The 21,723-nt window shown below is 41.8% G+C and overlaps 1 long non-coding RNA gene across 1 annotated transcript in view; it reads right to left on the bottom strand.

The window, feature by feature from the left end:
• Positions 1 to 20,782, bottom strand: part of LOC137335460 (uncharacterized) — a 49,113-nt gene extending 28,331 nt beyond the window's left edge. Inside the window, exon 1 of the long non-coding RNA XR_010966422.1 lies at positions 20,533 to 20,782. This is a non-coding gene — a long non-coding RNA (uncharacterized lncRNA). The remainder of the gene's footprint in view (positions 1 to 20,532) is intronic.
• Between the last annotated feature and the right edge of the window lie 941 nt (positions 20,783 to 21,723).

Below are 21,723 nucleotides of genomic sequence, written 5' to 3'. Positions count from 1 at the left end.
AGAGTTGAAGCAATATATTTGTTCTTGATCCTTGGGGTTCAGTTGGGTCAAGGAATAAGGGTGTCTGCCTAATTGTCGTCCAGAGGTTTCTCTTGCTGGTTTTTAATTTTTTCACCCTGGCTGGCCTGCTTTTTCTTTCTGAGGAGGGGAAAGGGACTCAGCTCTTCTTCCTTCAGAACTCCTGTCACACCCTTCGCTGGACTGGGTCGGACAAGTTCCTCAAACTCCTGCTCCCAATCCTGAGTGCCCAAACTGACATGACATGGTGGTGGTGTGGCCCTCATCACCAAGTCACAAGTTGGTCTTTCCCCTTACTCCTCTAGTACCTTCTTCTCCTTTGAGCAGCTCACCTTATTCCATCCCTTTCGTCTCTTTTACAATACTCTTTGTCTACCACCCCTTTAAGTCCCATCCCAAGTTTCTCCCCGAGATATCCTCCACCCTTTCCTACTCTAGCCTCTTCACTGAGCAATTCCTAATTTTCTGTGATTTCAAACTCTATCTCAACTCACCTGCCCCTCTTTCCTCTGAATTCACTGCCTTCCTATCCGGTCTATAAATTTTCCTACACAGTCATCCCCTCGACCTTGCCATCTCCCATGGCCCCTCTACTCCCGTAATCTCGATCACTGACAAGGCCATCGCCAACCACTTTCTTATGTCCCTCATCCCCCTACCCCTTCCAATCCCACTTCCGTCTGCATCCATCTCTGGAATGAACTCTCCTGCAAGTCACTTATATCTGAAATTCCAAACCCCCATTGCCTATTGTTTGACCTCCACTTGCTACAATACTTCTGTAGCTATTGATTTGCTCAACCAGTCCCTCACCTCCATGTTTGATGCCCTCGTCTCTGATAAAACCTTCACTCTTTCCCATCCTGGTTGTTTCCCTGGTATGGCCCCCATCTTAACTCCCTCAAATCATAGAAGCACAGAAATGAGCATATCTGGTGTACAACTAGCTTAGCCATGCATTACCAGATCTGGCTGTATCGCATCAAACACAATATGACGTAACTCTTCCAAAACTACCCATTACTCCAGGATCAGCCTGGGGAGCAAAGATAACCCAGACAGATTTAGTTCCGGAAACTGCTGATTCTGAAAATAGTTTTCGACCAGGAAAAATTGTACCACAACACCATGTACCATCACAATGCATTTTTTTTCATCGTTATTTAAAATCAGTGATGTCATCAGGCAATGAGGCAAGTAACTTTATATCCTTTAGTATCATTTATAATCAGTTGGGGATTTTCCAAGCCGAGACCAGATGCACAATTATATATTAAAATCACTGACTGGGAACAACATTCCACTTCAAACTGCATTTAAAAGTCCCATGTCATACCATCTTGATGGGAAATGCATTATTTTCTTCCAGTACCTCTTACGCCTAAATGTGGTGCTGTGATTGGCATTTTTTTTCTTTAAATGATTATTATTAGTATATAATTGTTATCTGTTCTTGGGATGTGGGTGACATGGGTAAGGCTGCATGGATTGCCTATTCCTAGTTGCCCTGAGGAGCTGTTGGTGGGGATTCTCCTTAAACCATTGCAGTCCTTGTGCCATTGGTGCTCTCACAATAGTGTTAGATCGGCAATTCCTGGATTCTGACCCAGTGACAACGAAGGAACGGTGAAGTATGTCCAGGTCAGATTGGCACGTGAGGGGAGAGGGATTTGGAGGTGGTGGTGTTCCCACAACATTGTTGCTCTTTGTCTTCTTGATGGTAGAGGTCTTGGAGAGGAAAGTGCTATCAAAGTAAGTTTGGTGAGTTGCTGTAGTGCCTCCTGTAGATCGTACATACTGCAGCCACATGTCAGTGATAGAGGGGATAAATATTGAGTCCAGTAGCAGGGGCACCAATCAAGCAAACTGATCTGTCCTGAAAGATGTCGAGCTTTGAATGTTGTTGCAGCTGCACCCATCCTGGCGATTGGTGAGTTTCCATCACACTGCTGACTTGAGCTTTGTCGATGGAGAGGCTTTGAGGGTTCAGGAGGTAAGCCATTCATTGTAGGGGACCCAGTTTTTCCTTTAACCCCCCATTGACTTTTGCGAAAACTTCTTGGGGCTATACTTTGTCCAATGCTGCCTTGATGTTGAAGACAGCCACTCTCACCCCTCCTCTGGCATTCAGCTCTTGCATCCTTGCTTATATCAAGGCTGTGGTTAGATCTGGAGCCGAGTGCTTCTGGCAGAATCCAAATTGAGGATTGGTGAGCAGGTTAAATACCAGTCACATTCTATTAGGTGCAAAGCCTTCCACCAGCACTTTAAAAAAAAACTGAGTCCCAATAAACAGACACTAGGGGCTCAATTTTGAAACGGAGCCGGGAAGGTGTAAGGGGGGGAATTTGAGGTCGGGAAACCCATTAGTTCGGGTATCCCGGACGTCCTTATGATTTGACGTAAGGACGTCTCATATTTTTTGTTGGTTTTCCGTCCGACTGACCGGCTGATTGACAGGCTGGTATTGCATGGTGGGGGTGGGGTGGGGGGAGGACAGGGGGGGCATTGGTGGGCAAGGGGCACAGGTGGGCACAAGGTCGCAAGTCATGGGGATGGGATCGAGGGTCAGTCACGGGGGGGGGGGCGAGATCAAGGGTCAGCGATCGTTGAGGGGGAGGGTCAGGGGGTCGGGGTCTGATGATCAGGGTCGGGATCAGGGCTGGGGGGAGGGTCCTTGATTGGGGGTCCGTGATCAGTGGGGGGTCACACTCTCACCTCTTCTTCCCCGCCCCCCCATATGCCTCCATCATCTGGGTCCAATCATTCCCCTGCCTCTAACCCTCTTTACTGCACTTTCCAGTGTGTAATGTCAATGGAGATCAACCAGTAGTTCATAAAATCCCATATTTTTGAGCAGCAGGGCAGAAGTCTCATCACAAAAGTACGATTTAGACATCCAAGTTTTTGTCTTTGTTTAAACACACCTTTCATGAACTTGGCAATTCAGGAGAAAAAATTCCCATGTCATTTATTTTCTTTTGTATCCTTTTGGAGACATGTGTCCAGGTCAGTTTTACAAAGAACTTCCCCCCCCCCCCCCACCCCGGCAACAAAAAAGAAGAGCATTAGACTGCGGGAGAGTTCTGACCAAATTACTGCCTCAATTGACATTTACTTATTAGTAAAGGCATTGCAAGTCCCTTATATTGTCAACAGGAAGCCAGAATGCTTTCTATTTCCTGCACATTTTATAGCCATCAGTGAATTGAATACCTAGTTAATAGCAAACTGCAACAGTTTTTGTAGACAGTTGTCGAAACTGATTGCTGTGAAACTGCTAGCCGATTTCCTCTCGCTGGTTAATGTCTAGCTGTTCACATGAACTTATTTGCACAGTGACAATATCCTATGCATCGACTTAACATTATTGTGATCAGTTCAGATGCAATTTATATCACAGCATTATGGTATCCACACTTCTGTCAATTGATGCAAACAGCTCAGAACTTTGCACTACTTCTGCAAAACGATTCAAGTTATCCTGAGTAGAACCTGATTTGCCCTGATACAGACATGCAACCTTCAGTGGGACTAATCCTACCACTAGCTCACAGTTTGATTCTGCATTATTGCTGCTACATTCTGTCATCCAAAAACAGCCAAGCAATATTAAGTTTACCATTGCAAGTAAATCAGTGTAAAATCTAATGTTTAGGAGAGCAGCTAAGGCTAATTTTGTACCTCAGCTTCTCCGAGGAGGATGTCCCATTGGTTCACAAAGAGATTTATCTCTAAAATAAATGACAGTCTGCACAATATATGACATAGAACTGTACATGTCAGTTCAAAAGGTGAATACAGAAGTATTAAAGAAATCATTTTATTAAGACTAGTTTATCATGGCTTCATCGTACTAGATTTCAACAAGTAGAACATATAAAGAGCAGCACCAGACAGTACTAACCAAGTTTTGATAAATAACACCTTTAAACCGATTAAGAATATGTGTTACAAGGTTAACTGGCCTTGAAAATATACAAAAACTAACTTTAAATAAAACATTTCTTCCAGGAAATGAAATGCCAAAAACAAAACAGTTTATAAATAAGGAAATTTAATCCTCAAAACATTGCACTACTGTGGCACTCTACAAAACACATCTCACCAGGAAACAAAACCTACCCTATATAAAAGTGAACACAGAAGCTATTCATGAAGAAAAAGAATTCTGCATATGAGTACTGCATGTTTGTCTATTACTGTTGAAAATAAAGTAAGGAATTTTATTTAGTTAGGGGATTAGTGAAATATGAAATGTTATGAAAAGTTGGACAAAATACTCACAAAGGGGAGTGTCATTGAGGAATTTGTGTTGTATGTATGTGTGCCATGGAGGCCTTTCTATCTCCAATAGAAGCTTTAGACAACATAATTTTAAAAGATGAGCTATAGGAAGAATTACAAGACAGCAAGGTTGCAAGTGTACTGAAAGTTCTTATTCAAGGGAACAGTTAACAGCAACATACCTGTAAATTGATACTTCAATACATCTGTATTATTTCTTGTTTTAAAAGATTACCCTTTGCTACCAGGTCTCTGTAATGGTCTTCCATAAGCTCAGTCTAAACAATGAGATTAGTGTTTTATTTGAATTAATAAATTGAATAAGAAAAATAGGATATATTAATTATTATCACAGGCATACAATGCAATGCTTGAGAAGAGGGAGGCAAGAAACTAAAAAGGCTGAAAGAATGAAAAATGGCATCAGTTAGACCATTCGTAAACATGTCACAAACAGGCCTTGTGACATTTTTTGACTGGAACCTATTTTCAGTGGAGAGACTGAGGTCATAAAGGATTCTCAGAACTAAGATGGAGATGCATCAAGTTCCACTGTTTTTGACACCTGTGCAAGCCTGCTGCAGGACAATTCAGAAAAAGCACTTAAGGACAGCATCAATTTATTGGCATTGCAAAGAAATTCAGCTGAACTTGCTACCACCCCACCCCTTAGATTAAATTAGGAATAGAAATGCATTCAAATCTTATCAAGTAGATTCTTACCCAGTTATTATATTTGCTCATTCCTTAATCCTCTAACCTGTCTGATATCACAAAAAAAGACAACAGATTATTCAGCTGCCAATGTTCTTCACTGCACCCATGAGAGTTGGATTTCTTTGCATCAGTGAGCATTCTTGATATACAAACCAGCACTGTTTTCTAAATTTAGCCTAGTCACATGCTATCCTCAGCATCCTGCCTCCAATTTTCAATGATATATATGAAGCCAGTGCCACTTTTCCCACACTAATGACCTTTTCATTTTCCAATAGATGTACCATTATTTCCAATTCCTACAATTCATTTTCCCCTCTTGAATAACATCTTTCTTGTTCATCTTTTAATATATTTGAAAAACTGCACTGTTATCCCAAGCATAGACCTCCTCTGGACATATGTTACTATATCTCATTGGTACTTATGCTAGTGGCAACTTAGTACAGTAGTACTTAATTTCACCCATTAAAATTCACAAAAAATTAAAAGCAAAAACAAATTTTGAAGTTAAAAACATTGACTTTCTGCCACTGTATTTGCATAATCTCTTTTCAGCACTGATTTTTATTTGCAGCTAGATTGCTTACAGGAGGTTAATGTTATTGTGTTGGGACAATGAAAAGGGGAAGGGAGAAGAAATAAATTTTTTTTTTAAAAAGTCAGATGCAGTATTTTTATGAAGGGTTTCAAGTTGACTTATAAGGAATGTTGAAGAGGGAAAAAAGTTTTACACTTAGATCCTCGTCAGGACTCTGGAGAAATAAAAAGATAGAGGGGTTAATTGCTCTTTCCACAATAAATATAAAAGCACACAAAATTGCAATAATAAGCTCATGAAAGTAAGTCACATGGAAAGTCGTACTCTTGAGGGGTTATGCTTTTACAAGTATAAGACATATTCTGACATATGCCTGGGGAGGGGTAGAATTAAAACCTTAACTCAAATCAGTATGTTGAAAAGAAGTAGGTTGCCCAGTACTGTAAATACACCATGGGCTCGATATTAGCACCCACGATCGGGTGCGTTCCTGGCAGGGGGCTCCGAAAATCGGGGATTCCCGGAGCGAGTTGGGAGCCCAGCTCCAACCACCCCCCCACTTCTGGGTTCCCCACAGATGCGCAGACGTGCGCGTGCAGCCCCTGCATGTGGGACTCCCGCAGGCAATTAAAGCCGGCGGGGTGCCACATAAAAGTATTTATACTGGTATTTCAGGTCATTAACAGACCTGATTAAGGAGATATTTTACATGGGGTGGGATTTGACAAACAACTGGGACTGTTTCCCGTACTGGGGGAAACACTCCCAGTTGAAATGGACGTGTTGCAGCCACCAGCCTGTGGCAGCTGCAAAGGTCCATTTGACAGGTTGGGGGGTAGCGGGGAGACCCTCACTCATTGCAGGAGGCCACTCCGTCACTTTGGACAAAGTTTGGCCTCCACCACCATCCTCCTAAAAATAAAATTCACCAACTTGCAAACTTACCCCGGGGTCCAGAGACATGTACCTACCTTGCGGACCCCCTCAGATGTACATCTTCCGGATGGGAGCCGCTGTAGCTGCAGTCATGACCTCCTCGGAGGGCGAACAGCATCACCAGCCTCGCCGGCCACCTCACAACACAGTACTGTGACACATCCACCTGCACAGCAGGAGGGAGGGCAACCGCAGAGAGAGATGCGTCGCAGAGGGCACTACCCTCGCCACAGGGTCCACAGACCGAGGCTCAGCTTCCTGGACCTCTCTGAGCAGCAGTGCACACGGAGGCTCAGAGTCACTCGCCATGTAGTTGTGGACATCTGCAGCCTCCTTCATGCCGAGCTGCTCCCGGCTGGCCCGAGCACCATCTTCTTACCTGTCGCTGTCAAAGTCACCACTGCCCTCAACAACTTCTCCTCCGCATCCTTCCAGGGTGCCACCGGGGACATCGCCGACGTCTCTCAGTCATCTGCACAAAAGAGCCCTGCAAATACACCTACACCCACTCTGCAGTGACACAATGGGTGGCATCAGGTGTGGGTCTTCATTGTGATCCTCAGGAAAGGGCATTATTGCACAAACCAAACAAGATTCGCAAAGATGTGGCAGTAGTGGTGCCAATATAATATGTGATGTGAGTTGGCCAGAAATTAAATATAAGTAAGAACCATGACAAACCCTCAAACACCCTTGTGCATCCCCTTCATGCTCACGACACGTTTGCCTTATGCTGCCTACTGCACATATGTCATGCATGCCCTGTGGCTGCAGCACAGGTAGTGGCAGGTTGAGTGAGGCTGACCGTGAAAGAGATGCATGAGAGATTGAGTATGAGATAGAGCCATGAGATTGTATGAGTGCTGGGATGAGTACTGGCGAGGTGAGTAAGTGCAGTTAAGATGAGGATGAGCTTTGAGTGGGTGTGAGGGGTGATGTGATAGAGTAGTGTTGGCAGTGCAGAAGGAGATGTGGGGTGGGAGCGGTGATGTGGCAGACGGAGTGTAGGGGAATGAGTAAGTGTACTCACTTTGGTTGACCTACTTAGGTCATTGCAGCGCCTCCTGCACTGTATGCAGGTGCGCGATATGTTGGTGGTGCAGGTGACCTCCTCTGCCAGCTTGAGCCAGGCCTTCTTGGTGGCAGAGGCAAGCCGCTTCCTCACGCCCGCCGGGGGGAAGATCTCTGTCCTCCCCCTCCTCCTCACCCCATCCAATGATACCTGGAGTGAGGCATCATTAAACCTGGGAGCAGCCATCCCCCTGGGCTGCTCCATGCTGTAATTTTGCCTATTTCTTGCAGCATCAGTCAGTGGAGGATTGCCCCTTTAAATAGAGCTCCTCCAGCTGACAGACCTTACTGCGCATGCGCAGTCCACCCGACGCGCAGCTCAGCAGCAGGGAACCTGGAAGACCAGGTCAGTGGATCCAATCAGCCTGCGATCGCGTGCGGGGCAGACTGATTTCACCGGGCGCGTTAGCCACGCGCCCAATCGCGCCCCCCCCCCCCCCGCCGCGAACCCGCCGCCCTCCTAACATCGAGCCCCATATCTCAACAATAAATGCTAGAAAGGATCGTAAGAGATGCCCTTTATGATAACTGGGAAAGGGATGGGGCCATTAGAAATTCAGAACAAGGCTTCCGAAAAAATAGATCGTGCCTAACAACTTTGATTGAGTTTTTTGAGGAAGTCACTAGGGTAGTGGATGAGGGTAATCTGGTAGACATTGTCTACCTGGACTTTCAGAAAGCCTTTGATAAGGTATCTTGCACTAGGTTACTTCACTAGATAGAATCTTGTGGTATTAGTAGAAATTTGAAACGCTGGATTAGGAATTGGCTTCAATCTTGCAGCCAAAAAGTTGTAGTTAATAGATGTGGTTCAGCTTGCAGATATTTTATAAGTGGTGTCCCCAGGGATCAGTCCTAGGCCGGTTACTCTTGGTGTTGGGAGTATGGTAAGTAAATTTGTAGATGACACCAAAGTCTGTGCAAGGGTTAAGACGGTAGGAGTGTCATCAAATCCAAAAGGGTTTAGATCTGCTAGGGGAGTGGGCCACATATTGGCAAATGGTGTTTAATTTAGATAAACAGAGTGTCATGCACGTAGGTTCGGCCAACACAGAACACATGTATCAATTGTAGGGAACAATACTGAAAGAGGTTGAAAGAGAAAAAGATCTTGGTGTTATTGTGCACAGATCACTATATGACCAACATAGAGAAACTGTAGCTAAAGCTAAAGGGTTGTATTGGTGGAGCCATTCAGTATAAATCAAAGGACACCATTTTGACAGGTCCCTGGTCAGGCGGCATCTAGGGTACTCTGTCCAGTTTTGGTCCCCCCACATGGGGGGTGATATAGTGACCTTGGAAAAGGTCCAGAGGAGAGCTACAAGAATGATTCTTAGCTTAAAGAACCTCAGCTACTCAGATAGGCTCAAGGACCTTGGACTATTTATTTTAGAGCAGTGAAGACTTTGAGGTGACATGTGAGGGGTCTATAAAAAAACAAAGGGCTAGATAGTATCTCTGTTGATAGATTATTCCAGTTTTAACAGATTGGGGAGGACCAGGGGACACTAGTTCAAACTATGCAAGAGTAGGAACAGACTGGATGTTAGACGGTTCTTCTTTTCCTAGGGAATTATGAGCCTCTGGAATACAATGCTGGCTGGTGTGGTGGGTGCTGACTCTTGGTATGCCTTCAAGAGGGAACTGGACTGGTTCCTGATTGGGGCAAAGATCACATCATATAGAAGGTAAGTTTCTTTTATCGATAACACTTAGTCCATGTGATCTCGTGGACTGGTCTCGATCATCTGAGGAAGTCAGAGAGGAATTTCCCAGAGTATTTTTTTTCCCCTTATTGGCGCTGTTTATTTTTCTGTTTCTTTGCCTCTCCCAGGAGATTACATGGCTGCGGGAATGGGTGGGAGGTGGGGGATGGGAAGAAGTGTTTTGCTGTGATGGTCCGGCCATCATGGTGTGGGGCAGGCTTGATGGACCAGCTGGTCTTTTCCTGCCCGTCAATTTTGTATGTTCGTAAAATGATCTGCAGACTTATTGGTTGCTACAAGTGTAAATGGAAGGTAAGTTTAACAAATATCCTTTCAAACATATGTGCGATTAACTAGTTTGAGCCATTACTGAAACCCACCGCAATGATGTTAAATGAAAGTGTAGTTCAAAGGAGCCACCAAAGCAATCTGCACTGCATCTATGGAATGCAGTTTTTTCCAATTCCTTATCTGAGTTAGCATTTGCCAAAATAAAATGTTAACAACAGAGACAGTGCATCTTTTTACTTAATTAATTTTGTACACTTAAGAGGTGAGAGGATGTTACTGCTGGGAAAATTAATGTTACCATTTGGGAAACTCAGGCGCTATTACATCAATCACAGGATCGTTTTGTGTGTTTTGCAAATGACTTCATCTAGACAATCCTATTTCCTTTTCAAAGGTCCTGTAAGCTCATAACTGAAGTAATCCAATTTATAATTGCTTAGTCAATGATATTTAAATAAAATTTACAAGAAGTTGATAAGACTGCAAAGTACACTGTGCAGTTTATTTTACAGTAGCGATATACTACTGCATTTTACTATTAATGGACCTCTTCCCCCAACACCCCCTCTCCCCACCATCTACAATCACTCATTCACAAGCCAGTCATTTGGCTATAAATTGTACAGCATTAGGGATCTTTGGTAATGAAGTGCAATCTTGTTTGGTAAAATAGCCTCTGTTCCTCCCCCACCACTCCCCAACTCTCCACCGCAAGTAAACTGAACCTTTGCTGCAAATTGTCTGCAGGAGTTGACTGACCTGGACTTAGTGAATGCACACATATCCATATCTGGTGCCACTGCAACTCTTATGGAACTCTAGATTTGATCTATTCTGAAATTTTATTTAGTTAAGACAGTTATAATGATTAAGCAAATGTCAGATAACACATCTGGAAAACTGTTTATTGAAAGCCTCCTGTACTGAATAGAATTAAGCATGAGTGAGGTTTTCTTTGGAGGTTAAAAGTAACATAGCAATCGCACAGCATTTATTTAGGAAGCAACCAAGGGGCAAAGTAAAAGGGTTTGTAAAGAGTTACATCTAATCAGCATTACACAAACTTTTTTGCTGACATTGAGCAACAATACTATAGAGTGGGAAGACAGAGGATTAATCCTGAACTCTTCAATTCTGATTGAAGAAGTGCCAAAAACAGCAGTGGCATCTTCCAGCAGGGGAAAAAAATCAGACTAGGTTAAAAAAAAGACAGGATAGTCCAGTCCAGCCTGGATAGTAGCACTTCCTAGTGGCTAATCAAAGGGAGAACTGGTGGTGGTTAGAGCAGGCTGCCTGTCCTCTCAGCAGCAAAGGCACGAGTCCAACCAGGCAGGCTGAAGAGCACAAACAGGTTATTTTGAAAAAAAATCTCCAATAATAAAGTGTGATTAAATCTCTCTTTCTATTCCTTCCCCTCCCCACACATGCTCTTCTTGTAGCCTCCTACAAGACCAAAGAGTAAATTAATTGGCTTCTCTTATGACAGCCATTCTACTCACAGAAAGTATGTGTACTCCAGTTCCAGTAAACAATGCACCAGTTCAACCTCATTGGATTATGGAAATAAAGTCTACAAATAATGTAAACCAAAAGTACATTAGAATATATTCAATTTCTTCAGACACGAGTTTGGAAAGGTAATTTTGTGACTGGCTGCTGTTGTCCATTGAAGGTACAGACATTCCATGAATTTCACTCCTATTTACTATCCGAAAAATTAGTCAAGATTTGTTCAAACATTCCATGCCAGAAGCAGCAGTTGAGGTTATTTGTACCTCCCAAAAATGAAGAAACATCACAGTTCTAAACTATACAAGTGGGTGAAAATCTTGTGAAGGGGACGGAAAAGAAATCTGAACATTTTATTCAAAAGGTCAGAAATCCAAAATATTTTAAAGGAATGTTCTTATTGCTAAGTTCAGCAGTTAATATAGTGCCTATTGCATACAAGGTGATGTCTGCTTGCACTTCCTATCTACAAAACCTGACTTCCTGTTATAACATTTTTGTCACGCTTTTTGTGTCACCATTTTACCATTATAAATTTTTACATCCATGTTTATAATGGCTTCCCCCCCATGAAAACTTGACATACAGCAGCTGCACCCTCCTACCATTAGTGTCCCTTCAATACACCTTCTGTACCACCATTGAGCTCTAGGAGTACTTTTAGTGTTGTACAGCTAAATCTGCATTTATATAAGCACCTTTCATGTCCTCAGGACGTCCCAAAACGCTTCACAGCTTTTGAAGTATAGTTAGTATTCTAATGTATACAAACATGGCAACCAATTTGTGCACAGCAAGGTACAACAAACAGTAATGAGATAAATGACCAATGAATCTGTTTTAGTGGCATTGGTTGATGGATAAATATTGACCAGTACACTGGGAGAATCTCCCTGCTCTTCTTTGAATAGTATCATGGGTTTAAAAAAAAATCCACCTGAAGGGGCAGACTCAGTTTAATGTCTCACCCAGAAATGACAACATCTCCAGCAATGCAGCAGTCCCTGTATCAGTCTAGATTACATGCCCAAGTCCTGCAGTGTAGCTTGAACCCATAATCTTCTCAGTCAGATGTAAGAGTGCTACCACTGAGGAAAAGCTGTTGCTCAGCATGTCAACATTTATAATAGAAATTGCTTATGTAAACTAATCACACTGTAATTATATCTTCCTGCTAGTTGTGGCACTGTTGTGCCTCAGTTTTGGATCTCCCAGCTCCTCAGCCAGTACTGAAGAGAAACCCCAATGCTCAAACTAACTTTACTTCCCAAACTGCTGTACGTTTCACTATCAAAGTACTATATAAAAACAAAGGACAGATTGTATGGCTTTAAAATGGTGACTGAATTAATTCTGCACACTGTGGTCCAATTATCATCTGCCTTTTAATCTCGCTTCACCTGAAGATTACACTTGGTCTTGACTCCCCCTGTGCAACATCATGGAGATTGACAGGTAACGTTATAAAACATATTCCCCATTGATGTGTAGTCACATACCAACCTCTCAAATTTTAGACATTATATAAAAGGCAGTGTTTCACCTACAAGAACAACTTTCATTTATATAGTGCCTTTAACATAGAAAAACATCCCAAGGTGCTTCACAGACTCCTCGATCTTTTGATAAATTGCCTGGAAGAGCAAGAATGGCTTGTATCTGATATCTCGTGCTGCATGATATTGGGATACCGCTGTGTGTGCAGAAGTGACGTGTTGCGTGTGAAGCAACAGGTATGCGAAATGTATGACGAAGATGCACTTAAGGACAGGTCCCAGACATGCTCATTCATGCTGACAACACCATTACATGAAATGGTTAATGTTGCTTTTGTCGGGGTCCATAGCATTTGCTATGTCCAGTGTGCTCAGTAATTTCAGGTGGAATGAATCAAATTGGCTGAAGACTGCCATCTGTGGTGGTGAGGACCTTGGGAGGATGCAGAGAAGGATCATCCACATGGCACTTCTGGCTGAAGATAGTTGCATATGCTTCAGCATCATCTGGGGAAGATGGGGATAGCTAAGCCATGTGGACCAGGTCTTTGATTTCAACAAGGAGGGGTGGGGGTGATAGACATCCTACAATTGGCCTCAGTGTTCCACATTAGGAAAGGAAAAATTAATCAAGGTTCCTCTCCTGATTGCTACCTAAGTGACCCTTGCTGAAAGTGCACATGTGTAGATGCTGGGACTTCTCAGGCTTGGCTGCAATGCCTGGACAGTCAAATAGCCCACCAACACTCCCTGTCAAAGCTCCCAAGTGAACAATTGCCATTTAGGATACTTGGTGTCTATGGAACCCATAACCCAGCAAGGAGAGGAAAGGGTGAAAATTAGCCAGAGGGAAATAAATAAACAAATGGTATAAACTAAATAACATATTCACTCACACAAGTAAACCAAGCAATTTTGTACTAAATAGATGAACTTTTCACCCATTGATAGAATTTGCCAGCAATAACATTTAAGTTTGGCAAAAAAGGTAGAAATAGGACATATTTTTTGAAGGTTCGTTTAACATGACTAGAACACTGCAAAATGAAACAGGGAATACTTTTTTCTATTAATTTATAATACGTTATATATTGTACATATTCTGAAAATTAAAGCCCTGTAAAGAGCACACTATGACAACTTCTAGCACCTATGGTCTCCCAAGTCAAAAACTATCTTTGGCTGAGAAGGTAGACATACAATTGCTGCTCTAAGCCTGGTACAAACTCTCTTCTCATTTTTCCTATGGGCTATATATGCACCTATCTCCTTTCAACAATACAGCTAAGGAAGTTGAAAACATTACAAAGCTGTGGCTCACCAGCCAATTAGTGAGGATGTGCAATCTTGCATTTATGATGTTGATAACCCATTGTGTTCTGGATCATGACATCACTACACAAAATAAAGAAATAATGTAAATAACTAGATCTCCCACGATATTGCTCATGGTGAGTCAGAGTTACACTGTTGTAGTGGGGGAGGTGATTTTGGGTGTGGAGTACTTGTGGTGGGAGAATTTAAGGGGATTCTGTTGGGATTGTGAGGAGTTCAGGAAGACTGGGGAGGTCTGGGTTGTGGATATGTACCTACATATTCTACTATGCATGTGCAGTATATTATGTGTTTAGATTGTATACATTTTAAAATTTATTTTATTCTGTATTTTTCTCCCTCATCTGTTAATTGTAGGCTAAACAAAATGAGCAAAAAACTTTGAACTGAGCAATTAGAAAATATGGCTCACAATCAGATTCAACTGAAAATATGGAACAATCATTCATGTGCAAGTAGGGCCCCAAGTCACACATGTGATTACCAGCACTAAAGAAAAATTGTCTTTAAATAAAAAAAAGTGACAGGATAAAGAGGAAAGAAAATACAACAAAGCGAAACAGAACAATTTATGCTGCCGGCAAGGAGTAAAGCTCCATTTAAAAACCCTTGAGACATGGGTAGGCCTCTGAAGGGAAATGTTATTGCAGGGATATAAAAACAACATTTAGACAACTTTATGGGCAAGTTTTATCGTCTTAATATGAATTATGTTATTTTTAATGTGTTGTTATGTTATAATTTACTATATGTATCTGTCTCTGAACAACTAAGCTATTGAAAGCATAAACAAATGAGCAATTTGAATGATATCAGTTTTGTTAGTTGCTTTTTCTTTCCTGCTGAATAAATGGAAGTGGTATTTGAGGCAATTAACATAGCTCATTGTGATTTTAAAAAAAATTAATATGATATTTGAGTCAAACACTATTTTTTGCCCTTCAGAAACTTTTGGGGTTTGATTGAAGGATGTGATGCTCTATGGTCATGCACTAGATAAACTTTTAAATATCTAGAGAAGATAACTACTGGGGCTGTAATGAAGTCTGAAAGTCATGCTAATTCTCTGCTGGAATTTGAACGTTATAAAATGCCCGACTCATTCCATTCCTTCCTCCCACTGCTTTTCCCAAATGTCATTCTACAGCTTGGATTTGGCTGCCTGGGAGCTAATGATCCAAAATAGTAACCAATGCTTCAAAGTTCACCATCAAGGATTGCTGATGACTAAACAGAAAAAGGGAACAAAACATAAAAAACGACTAACGGCTACTTTGATTACACTTCCTCCCACCCTGCTTCCGATAAGGGCTCTATTCCCTTCTCCCAGTTTCTCTATCTCCGTCGCATCTGTTCTGACGATAAAACCTTCTGCACCAGTGCTTCCGATTTGTCGTCCTTTTTCCTCAACTGAGGATTCCCCTCCACTGTAGTTGACAGGGCCCTCAACCATGCCCATCCTATTTCCTGCATTTCTGCCCTCACCCCTTTCCTTCCCTCCCAGAACCATGATAGGGTCCTCCTTATCCTCACCTTCCACCCCACCAGCCTCCACATTGAACGTATCATCCTCCACCATTTCCGTCACCTCCAGCGTGATCCCACCACCAAACACATCTTCCCCTCCCTCCCCGTTCAGCATTCTGAAGGGACCGCTCCCTCCGCGACACCCTAGTCCACTCTTTCAACACCTCCAACACTCACTCTCCTCCCCACGGCACCTTCCCGTGCGAGTGCAGGAGGTGCAACACCTGCCCCTTCACCCCCTCCCTTCCCACCAAACAGGGTCCCAAACATTCCTTCCAGGTGAAACAGCGGTTTACTTGTACTCCTTTCATTTTAGTACACTGTATCCGCTGCACACAATGCGGTCTCCTCTACATTGGGGAAACCAAACGCAGACTGAGTGATCGCTTTGCTGAACACCTCTGCTCTGTCCACCAGCGTGACCCTAACCTGCCGGTATCTTGCCATTTTAATTTCCCTTCCCACTCCTACTCGACTCTGACCTCTCTGTCCTCGGTCTCTTATAATGTTCCAATGAAGCTCAACATAAGCTCGAGGAACAGCACCTAATCTATCGTTTAGGCACTTTACAACCTTCTGGACTCAACCGTGATTTCAATAACTTCAGATCATAACCACTGCTCCTATTTTTTCGGTCAGCTAGGGCTGGTAATGGTTCTGCTGCTGCCATTTACAGCCACTCCTGATCAATCTTTTGTTTTTTAATCTGTCCCATTACCACCTTCATTGCCTTGCACCATCATCCCTTTTGTCATATAATCACTCGTGCCCTCTTCCCTTTTGTTCTTTCCTCTCCCCCTCCACCCCCAATTCCCTGGCTCTGTAGTTGCTCAAAAACTTTAACTCTCTTAACATCTTCCAGTTCTGACGAAAAGTCTTCAACCTGAAACATTAACTCTGTTTCTTTCTCCACAGATGCTGCCTCACTTGCTGAGCTTCTGCAGCATTTTCTGTTTTCATAACATAATTTGTTAACCGGCATCACATGTTACAGCATATGATGAACTAATGTGACAGTGCTGTTCAGCAGGTTAGGAGTTAAATGTCAACCTATCCATAAGTTTACAAAAAGATCAAGTAACAAACAACCCAATTAAAGTAGCTGTTAAGAGGCCAGATGGTTGTGACAGTACAATGGTTCTGTCATCTGTAAGGATACAGCTGTTGTAGTTTTCAACACAAGCAAGCTAATTATATCCTTGCAATTCATCTCCTAACTGCTCATAGACTATACCAAATTTTCCACTTAGCTATATCTTTCAATTATATAGTCAAGATCACCCTAGTTATCTAAATGTTGAAGAAATAAAAGTGAATATCACTTTTTGCAGATAAAAATGTACCATTTTCTGCTGCATTTTTCAATTAGGTACAACACATTTCATGGTATATCAAACACTGATACAACAACTCACTGTGGCTTTGAATGCTAGGATACAGGTTCGTGACTGCATTTGAGTGTATGTTGCCATCATCTGGGGAAGGTGATAAGCAGAGAACATGCACTGTCCACAGGGAGAAACAAAAATTTATCTGCACTTGCATTAAATGCTAATCATTTTCCCTACTGGACCTCGAGATCTAGATTGTGAATCCCGGTATAATCCTCGCCAATCATAGAGTTTGAAAATTAATGGATTATCAACATTTGTTAACATGTGGTAGAAAATTTTAAGCATAATATTTAATCATGTTGCAGAAACCCCCCAAAAATGCACAGTAATCTGATTGAAGACTATGAAAATAATCTACAGCTTCCTTAAGAAAATCTATTTTGTATTATTTGGATATACAGTCTTACCATCAGTTATCCTTGTCAAAATAATCTATGTTAATTTGAGTCATAATCAGTATCACTGAACACAAATTTTAATCTTTCAGTATACCAGCTTAAACTCTTAATTTATTCTCAAAAAACCTAAGATTTCAAGAAAAATTCTTTAATTCTAACAATGAACATTAATCTGAAAATATATTCTGCAAACAGGTCAGTCACATTAAAGCCTGATGAAGGAACTATAGCGCCGTTCTGGATGGCTGAGTTAAGATGGGTCAAATGACCTTCCTCATCTTATCTATCTTGGATGATATTGTGAATAACTTGCAAAATAATGGAATTGATCATTAGAGACAAACTTGAGGATTATCTGTGAAAATAACTTACTAAATGGCAGTCAATATGATTTCAGAAGAGAGTGATCTTGCCGACTGAACTCCTTGACTTTTTTGAAGTGACATGCAAATGGTGATGTTGTGTACCTAGACCTCCATAAAGCCTTCAATAAAGTTCAATATGAAAGGCTGCTTTACAAGCTTAAACCTTTCATAAAACTTGGAAGTGAAATTGGCTAAAGTAGAGGAAGCAATGGGTATAAATGGGAGTGATGTCAGACTGGGTAGATGTACTGAATGATGCCTGAATGATGGGTACTATAGCCCCTGTCGTTTCTAATCTACAAAACCAACCTAGATTTGGAAATGCAATGTAATTTTGTAAATTTTAATTTGGGACATGGGCAAAAAGAAATCGGCAGTCAAATCTGATGAAGCATCCAAGGAACTACAGAAGAACCAAGAAAATATTTGCAAGTGGGCACTACAATGGCAAATGAAATTCAACGCAACCAAGTGCAAGGTCTTACACAACAGAAGAAGACAAAAAAAGGAGGGCCAAACAGACTCAATGGGGTGAATTTTCAATTTTATCACCGAGCAGAGAACGGGCAGATCGGCTTCCCGTTATACAGCCTGCCCGATTTTCACTTCCATTGACTTCAGTGGTTTGCTGCCTGGCGGTAATAGTGAAAATTCACCCAATGAGGAGTGCTTAATGGGCTAGTGGAAGAGGCTGAAAGTGATCATAGATAACATTTCCCATAGCCAGTCACTGCAGACTAGCAGCAGCAGCTTATATTTAACAAAGACAATTATTCCAAGGTGCTTCATGGAACTATAGGGAAAGTGGACACCAAGCTAAAAAGGGGTGACCAGACAACTGAAAATGTGTGATTGATACTGGGTCACATTTTGCAAAGATTAAAAACAGGAAAGGATGGATTTGAACACAATCCTATTCAAGTTAAAAAGTTATAGCAGTGTCAAAATGATTAGACAGGAGAAAAATGAAAGGTGTTTTTAAAAAACATGTATCTCTTCACTGTCTTCCTCATCAATGTTATCCACCTTCAGAAAACACAGATTAAATACTAATTTAGTCATTGCCACTGCCAAAACCCCTCTATATTAGCCAACCATTTTACAGACAACACACAATTTACACTAGATTTCAATACCAGGGCCTGAATTATTGAGACAGTACCAATTTTTTTTTTAAAAAGTTAGAATTTCAGCTGGTCGTATTTTCCTTATTTACTTTTGTACTAAATTTTTAAAAAAGTATTTCATGAAGGACAGCATGGATCCTCTTAATCTTTCTTCTCTCCCTAAGGGGGTGCAAATTGTATGGAAATGTTCCCCAGACAAAATTTAGCACCCCTCCCACCATGCAAGCAGCTTTTTGTGCCAAGCCAACAGAAGAACTTCCTCCATCCACTGGATTAATCTTACTGCAGTCACACTGGAAAGGTTTACCCTCACAGTGTAGGAAAATAATCTCTCTCCAATATTTTTAGTGCGAGCACAGCTGAAGGCTTTTCAATCGCTACTCTTAAGAAACAAAGTTAAATATTCATACTAAAATAATAATCTCCCCGTTTGATGGTAAACTGCGATCTTATAGTCATACTTCCAAGAGGTTGCAGTGCCTATTTTAGTATTCTTCACACTTCCAAAAAATTAAGTATTTAAAAATGTTGAGAAAGGAAAAGCTATTATACAACGTAGATTCTGCATTTCTTAGTGGCAAGGCTGATGGTCCAAATTATATTGCCACAGAAACCACAAATAGCTACTGAAATTTCCTGAGGGGAAAAATATGTAGGAACAGGAGCAGGCCATTCAGCCCCTTGAGCTTGTTTCACCATTCAATTAGATCATAGCTGATTTGTACCTCAGTTCCATTTATCCATCTTTGCTCCATATCCCTCAATACCCTTACCTAACAAAAATCCATCCATCTCAGTTTTGAAAATTTCAATTTACCCAGCATCCATAGCTTTTTGCAGAAGAGTGTTCGAGACTTCCAATAACCTGTGTGTGAAAAAGTGCTTCCTGATTTCACTAATGACAAGCTCTAGTTTTAACACTATGCTCCCTTGTTCTGGATTCCCCATCAAAGGAAACAGGTCTGACCAGGGCTCAGTATAACTGTAGTGTAACTTCCTCAATTTTACATTCCAATCCCCTTTGAGATAAAAAACCAACATTCCATTAGCCTTTTTGATTACTTTTTATACCTGTGTAAATGGACATCCAAATTCCTTTGCTCCTCCACAGCTCCTAGTCACTCACCGTAAATAAAATATTTTGATTTGTCTTTCTCGGATCCAAAGTGGTTGACCTCACACTTCCCCTACATTTTCACCACAATCCTGAATAACCATTTTGTTACAGTAAACGTTGCTTATCTCAGGGTCCAGGGCAGTGGGCAGCAATAAAACAGATCAAGATAAGGAATGAAAGAAGTGGGGGGGGGGGGGGGGGGAACATCCAAGAAGTGAACCAAAGAGAACAAAAATAAATATGGGAGGAAAAAGGTCAGAATCACCAGCTGACACCATATTATAAATGACCATACCATAAGAAGTCATAAAGTATGGAAACATCCCTTGTTGGTGGTTTTCCACAAAAAAAACACAGAAAAGTTGAAAGGAGGATAAATCTATAGCAAAAAAAAAGTTGGTCAGGATATGGGCCCACTAACAATGTCAATAAAAACAATTTTGGTATCTGTAAAAAGTTTTAAAAACTATTAAGAAGAGGAATCTAAGAAAGACTGCTACATAAGTTTGAACGAGTTCCTCCTTCACAAAATATTTTCTAGATAAGCAAGAGAGCAACAATCCTGGTTTCAGATGACATTGCAAACTTCTAAAAAGAAATTCCCATGATTGCAGCACTTCATTTAAACAAAAAAAGTCCCTACTTCTTAAAAACGGAAAAAATAAATTAAGAAAACTTTTGTCAGTTTACATACCAAGAGTTCAGCTCAAGAGAACAATAACCCAAATGTTGGAGAACGTCATGATGGCCTTTCCTTTAAAATCTTGCAGCGCATTTACTGAACCCTTCTCACTCTCCAGTTTGAAAGAAGGAGGAAATAATCAGCATTCCCTCGAGTAGCGATGACATCAACTCCAATTCACAGGATATGTGAGTAAAATAATCTAATCCCTACAAACTCCGGCACTCGGTGCATTCCCAGCGCCCCCAACAGCACCAGACCCGCTCCCAGCACCGTAAATTCCGGTCGATAAACTGCGCCTTTAAAGTAAGTCTCCGTCCCTCCCTGGTGGTGAGTTTATACATGGCGGCTCCAAACAAGGGAGCTGTCCATATCGCGGGTGTTTGTGTTTCCATGCGTGCAAACTCCAGGGACGAGGATGGAGAAGGAGGAGTACAGGAGAGGGAAAATGGGGTGGGAGAGGGAACATAGGGTGGGTGGGGAAAGGGGTGGCAAGGGAGGCTGGGAGGGGGAACAGGACGAGGTAGAGGGAAAATGGGAGGGGGAATGGGCGATGGAGGGGAAAAGGGGTGAGGGAGTAGAAAGGGGCGTGAGGGAGGGGGAAAAGTGGGGTGAAGGAGGGGAAAATTGAGGGTGAGAGATGGGAATGGGTAGGGTGTGGGAGGGGAAAGGGGGGCAAGGAGTGGGGCCATTTGTTAATGATTCCATTGTTCACAGATCCTCAAATAATGATGCAGCTCATGCCAACCTACAGCAGGATCTGGATAACATCCCAGCTTGGGCTTACAAATGGGAGGTAACATTCATGCATGTAAATGCCAGACATGGGCATAGGCAGAGGGGTTGTTCAGGCTGTTCAAATACCCCCTGGAATTTCATAATTTTTTTTACTGGACATTCCTTCTTTTGAAAGAACGTGCCTTAGATTGCTTGATAGAACACAAAAACAATGAATGTTCTTCCAGAGCTAGACAGTTCTGCAATTCAACTAGAGAACCGATTAGTTAGTTCGGCTTGTGCTTCTAAATGTTCACCAGGATTTCGCAATGAATAGTAGCAAAGTTATTGATAGACCAGAAACACATAACCAGCGCTTGGACTTCGTGTTATAGAGTTTTTATCTGACGAGACTGTATTTTCTTTTCATTTGCTTTATTTTAATTGTTAGATTATGGAAGTAATAATGTTTCTATTTGAACTTTA

The sequence above is a fragment of the Heptranchias perlo genome, chromosome 19 (assembly GCF_035084215.1).
Source record: "Heptranchias perlo isolate sHepPer1 chromosome 19, sHepPer1.hap1, whole genome shotgun sequence".
NCBI classification, from domain to species: domain Eukaryota; kingdom Metazoa; phylum Chordata; class Chondrichthyes; order Hexanchiformes; family Hexanchidae; genus Heptranchias; species Heptranchias perlo.
The sequence above is the reverse complement of the archived record's forward strand: the minus strand, read 5'-3'. Positions and strand labels throughout refer to the sequence as shown.